Genomic DNA, 6,166 nt, shown 5'->3' on the forward strand with positions numbered 1-6,166 from the left:
TTATGTTGTCGCTCTCGGTTCATGTGCTTGAAACAAGAGTTTCATTTTCCCTTTCATCACCAAATGCACGTACTGTCACACATGCCGTAACATGGTTATTAGAAAACAATCCCACATACGTAGATGTCGACCTCTCCAACATCTATAAAAATTGAAACTTAATGTTGAATAATTACTTTTTTTCTTGAATTTAATTTCAATAAACATTTCAATTTATATACAAAAATACAACTTACCAAGGAGAAGAACTTGTAGAAGCTTGTACATTCTGAACGAGGTTGTTGAATACTTGTAGAAGACGACTGATAAGGTTTATATAATGACCGACTAGTATAAATATGCCAGGCACTGGGAAGTATTGTCTGGTTACACAACATCCATGCTTCCTTTGCCAGCTGCGAGTCTCGCGGTTGCATCGTAGTAGGCATTCCTAGACCAACCTTTCAAACTTCCGCGATTCCTTTCCGCGATTGTTTGCATTCCACAGCTATGATATAAGTCTCTAATCGATTTTGAATGCCTAGTTGACTGTGTTTGATGGAGGAATAGCCAAATGGTTAAAGCGTTCGCAGGTTCGAGCCATGTTTGACTGACCACATTGCTACAATGTGTGAAGCCAGTGTCTAGGGTTCCCCGACCAGATATTGATGACTGTTGCTAAAAGAGGCGTAAAAATAAACTCACTCACTCACTCACACAAAGGAATTGTTCTTTGTGGTGGTGTCTGACAAAACATGCAAGCCACGGTGATGTCAAAATGATAATATACCCAGAAATTTTTGAGAAATTATTTTGGCAAATATCTAACACACGTATCTTAACTATAGAACATTAACGTAAATGAGTATGTTGAGATATGAATCTCTGACAGTCTAAGTATCTTTTTATTACTTTGTGAGACCCCCTTGCCCTACCATACACGACTGAATGCATCTAGGTACACTGCCGATCAAAATTTGTAGGAAATCGTCTGACAGCGTATCCCAATATTTCTTTCTTCATGTCCTCAATCGTTTTAAGTCCCTTCATTAGTCCACATATATTCTCAATAGGGTTAAGCTCTTAGCTGTAGTTCGGCCAGTCTAAAACTTCAATATTTTCGTCCGACAACCACTATTTTGTTGTGTTCTGTGTCGTCATCATGCTGTCAACTCTTCATACAGTATTCTGACCGTTGGAACTAGGTGATCGTTTATGTCCGACAACCACTATTTTGTTGTGTTCTGTGTCGTCATCATGCTGTTAACATTGTATCTTCATACAGTATTCTGACCGTTGGAACTAGGTGATCGTTTATGTCCGACAACCACTATTTTGTTGTGTTCTGTGTCGTCATCATGCTGTCAACTCAGGTATCTTCATACAGTGTTCTGACCGTTGGAACTAGGTGATCGTTTATGTCCGACAACTACTATTTTGTTGTGTTCTGTGTCGTCATCATGCTGTTAACATTGTATCTTCATACAGTATTCTGACCGTTGGAACTAGGTGATCGTTTATGTCCGACAACCACTATTTTGTTGTGTTCTGTGTCGTCATCATGCTGTCAACTCTTCATACAGTATTCTGGCCGTTGGAACTAGGTGATCGTTTATGTCCGACAACCACTATTTTGTTGTGTTCTGTGTCGTCATCATGCTGTTAACATTGTATCTTCATACAGTATTCTGACCGTTGGAACTAGGTGATCGTTTATGTCCGACAACCACTATTTTGTTGTGTTCTGTGTCGTCATCATGCTGTCAACTCTTCATACAGTATTCTGACCGTTGGAACTAGGTGATCGTTTATGTCCGACAACCACTATTTTGTGTAGCCCACAGTGTGTTTTGGGTCGTTATCATGCTGGAAACTAAAATCATCTTCTTACACTAGTGATCGGGCCGTTGGAAGGAAGTGACCACGTAAGATGTCACCTTCGCCATATTTCCAGAGCAAATACACAACGGCGTCACTCCAAGGGATGATATCCCATCCCACATGTGAAAATTCGCGTTTGTTTTGGACGTTGGTACATAGGTTTCACGATATCGTTTGTCCTAGTTTTCATACAGTTCGGAAAAGGCGAGACAGAAAAGTAAACCTGGCACCAGGCTTGATTTTCGAAGTCTTACACCAGTTTAAACGTCTTTGTGTGCATCTTTCATTAACGGTGAGGGAACTCCGAACTTTTTCACCCAGTTAAGTCTTTCCACTTCTTGTCTTAGGGGTCCATTACATACCCGAGGACATCCTCTGTCAGTTGTCTCATTCCTGATATCCTCAGGGCTTTAATATTTTCCTTACTCACAATCTGACCAAGTCGCCGGCGATGCTCGTACTGAACTTCCTTGGCCTCTCTGTCCCAGTCTTGTGCTCTGTCCCAACTCCTGAGTGAATGTTCTTAAATGTTTTGTTCACTAAAGACAGAGAAGGCATGTCTGCCAGCTAACGCTTTTGCATTAATCACAACCCTTTCAAACTCATTTAAAACCAACTTTCTTTTCTTTTCTGCTGTCAACAAAAGATACCGTTTGCTGCACCAGTGGAGATAACTCTTGATGTAGGAAAATTCGTTGTTATGCTTACAACGGTTGCCTCCTATAGTGAGTACCTTACTACTTAATGTAACACCTATTTTAAAATTCTATTATAAGCATGGGGCAACGAAGATTTTCCAAAACTTTCTGGGAAAACGTTATGTTATGTGCACGACAATTGTCTTTTCAGGCGGTAGCAGTTTTCGTAGGACAAAGGGATTACAGCGCAAGAAGTCAAATAGTAAGGAACCAGCCTTAGTTTGTGTCGCAGTACAATCAATGATAGTCGAGTAATTGCTGGCTCAAATTGCTGGTATGATATGACTTGGAATCAGTGGAGCTGGAAATACCAATCCCTGCGTTGGATGTTGAACATCCATCTCCGCAGTTGGAATGCGATTTCATGTGTCGACCAGGTCACCCAGACTGACCACCCGATCCTGTTAGTCGCCTCTTACGACAAGAGTGGGTTACTGAAAACCAGTTCTAACTCGGATCTATCCCTGTATAAAACAACGGAACACCATGACAGGTGTTTGTTACATGTGAGACATGCTGGATATATACGTGAGGACGATTTCGGTGCAATCGAACCAGACTTCCATCTAATAGCTGATAACTTCATCACGCCAGATTCTTTCATATCTACTTAGCTGTTAGCACAATGACGAATTGGTTTCATGCTGCTTTTAGAAATATTCCAGCAATAACAAGACGGGAGGCACCAGAAATGGGTTTCACATATTGTACCCATGTGAGGAATTGAACCCTGTTTTTCGAAATTGTTTCGATTTTGTAACCAACAGTCGTGACTGACAGTGAGTGAGTTTAGTTATACGCCGCTTTTAGCAACATTCCAGTAATATCACGGTGACGGCACCCGAAATAGGTGTGACACTTGGTACTCATATCGGAATTGAACCCGGGTCGTTGCGGTGATCTTGTGGTAACAAACGCACAACACGAAATGTTAAAATTACATTTTTATTGAATTTTACATTTTATAACAAATGGTCATGTAGTATTATTTATGAAGTGATTGATAAGATACGAATACAAACTGATAAGAAATTACTGAAAATTACGACAAAGAACCTGAAATGTACAACCACATTTTTATAGATTTTCTATTTTAATGTAACTTTTCAACATAAAGGCTGAAATAATGGGGACTTTTTAATCCCTTTGGATCTGAACCTTTTCAGAAATTTTCCAAGTGTTCTTCTTTCGAAAAAAAGATGAAAATACAATTGTTCGTTTCCTTGACGTCGACCCTCTAATTCACAGTCTAAGAAAGATTTACAACATGCGTAAAATTATAATGACTGAATAAATGTTAAATGTTGTAAGTGTGATATGTACATGTAAACTGTTATCAAAAACCGCTATAAAAGTGTTCTTTATCCCCAAGAAATCCTGAAAGAACAGTGGACCATTACTTGTACAAATAAACCATTACGATAAATACACAAGTGCACTGCCCAAACATGAACTTCCGGTTAATATTTATCCAGCTGTTGTCAGAACGATGGGAAGGTAGTTGGAGTGACTGCCGCCACTGCTACCGCCGTGAGAGATGGGAATGGGGAGAGGGACTGGGTAGTCCTCTGATGACGACTCGGAAGAATCAGATGACCCGCCGCATCCACAAGACGACTCAGATGAAGAACCGGAAGAAGATGAGGAAGAGGGCCGAGAAGAGTGATGGTGGTGGATAATGATCTCCTCGCTGCTGCTACTACTCTCACTCTCGCTCTCGCTTTCGCTGCTGCTACTACCGCTACCACTGCTTCCACTGCTTCCACTGCTGCCTTTACTGCCACTGCTGTGATAGTGGTGATGATGGTGGTGGTGATGACGTTTTTGGTGGTGGTGGCGATGGTGACGATGTCTGTGGTGACGATGTCGTCGGTGATGCTCGTGTGCAAGGACAATGGATGTTATTACTAAAAGAGAGAAGAAAATATATTTTCTTAAACAAAATCGCATTGTACTTATTTTCGTGTTTCCATGAAAGAATGTCAGGTAAATCTAATTATTTTATATTAAACAGACAAAGACTTCTCCTTCATGAAGCTTTTCATTTCGGAGAGTCTACCATATCAAAACCAACTTCTCTCATCACGTTTGCATGTAGTGTAACTCAGCCATGGTCTGTGTATAATTGTATCATTACCATGTGCAGGCAGACTGGTGATCATGAACATCGATCTACACAATAGGGATGCGATGAAATGCATCAGCCAATCTTACCACCCGTTAGTGGCCCTCTTATCATGAAAGTGGCACGAAACGCCAGGGTGGTGTAGTGGATAGAACGTCTGTCAACACTGAAGAAGGTCAATGGTTCTATTCCGAGGATGCGGGGAACCAGTTTCGGAGGCGGTATGATGTGCCTAAGGGAGATACCCACTAATGTGGCCTCTTGAGTAAAACAATTGCGATGCAAACACGATGCTAAACATCCCTTTATCTCAACATTGTCCATCCTATTCCAATACCTGTAAATGTTATACCCACATTAACTGTTACTTGCCATGAATTTCAATATCGTGGACTGAACTATTGCGTTTGTGTTTTCGGTATTGTTTTCCATCGCTTTCGATCTTACTGATCCATCGCTGTCAGGCATGCCAAAACATTTTTCATTATTTTCAACCCTGAATATACTTTTCATTATTATCGCTTTTCAGTTGTCGATGTCAATTTTTAAAGTTCATAAAAAGATATACTGCCAGCGTAACACAGAACATTATCACCATGGCAACCTCATAATCAAAACATGCTCGTTGCCATGTGGATTTAGTTATTATCACGCAGCGCGGGCGTTGGGATAGCCTCATGGGTAAGCGTTCGCTCGTCACGCCGAAGAACCAGGTTCGAGTCTCCATTTGGGAGCAATGTGTGAGACCCATTCCTGATGTCCCCGACTGTGTTATTGCTTCAACATTTCAGAAAGCGGCATAAATTCATAGTCACTCCTACTGACAAAGGGTCCCTTCATCTGTGACCCTTTATCAGTGGCCCTTTATCAGTGATGCTGAGATTACATGCCGATTACAAACAAGGAGCACTTACCGATGAACAGGAGAAACATCAACGTCAATTTCCCCATCATGAACAAAGAAGGTGATGTCTGTTATTAAAGCAGATGAAGAGGTTCTGATGACTTGAATTTTTCTTCAAGTCTTTTATATACTCTTTCAGAAGAAATGACAACTATTTAGTTATGTAACCAATCTGCGTAATACGTACTACTTTTGTTACGGAAGTCAGTTGTCAGCAGGTTTTCTCTCACCAAATTCATTTTGATCTCATTATTTCCCAGGTGGGCGGACACTGAAGTTACTATGTGTGATGTTGCACGCATTACCAAGTCAGCGGTGTTGTGCATGACGTCACTTAAACAAATGTACAATGTTATTAGTAATTTTTTTTATCGATTTTACATTCTCTTTATTGTTTGGTTTTTTTGCTGCGAATGCTTCATGTGTTTGTTGTACGCAGGCAATATTCCAGCTACATGGCGGTGGTCTGTGAATAATCGAGTTTACCAGACAAGCCGGTGATCAAAGTGTGAGCATCGATCTAAGCAATTGGAATACGATGGCATGTGTCAGTCAAGTCAGCCTGGGTTGCTGAAGATC

The sequence above is a fragment of the Haliotis asinina genome, chromosome 16 (genome assembly GCF_037392515.1).
Source record: "Haliotis asinina isolate JCU_RB_2024 chromosome 16, JCU_Hal_asi_v2, whole genome shotgun sequence".
Taxonomy (NCBI): Eukaryota; Metazoa; Mollusca; class Gastropoda; order Lepetellida; family Haliotidae; genus Haliotis; species Haliotis asinina.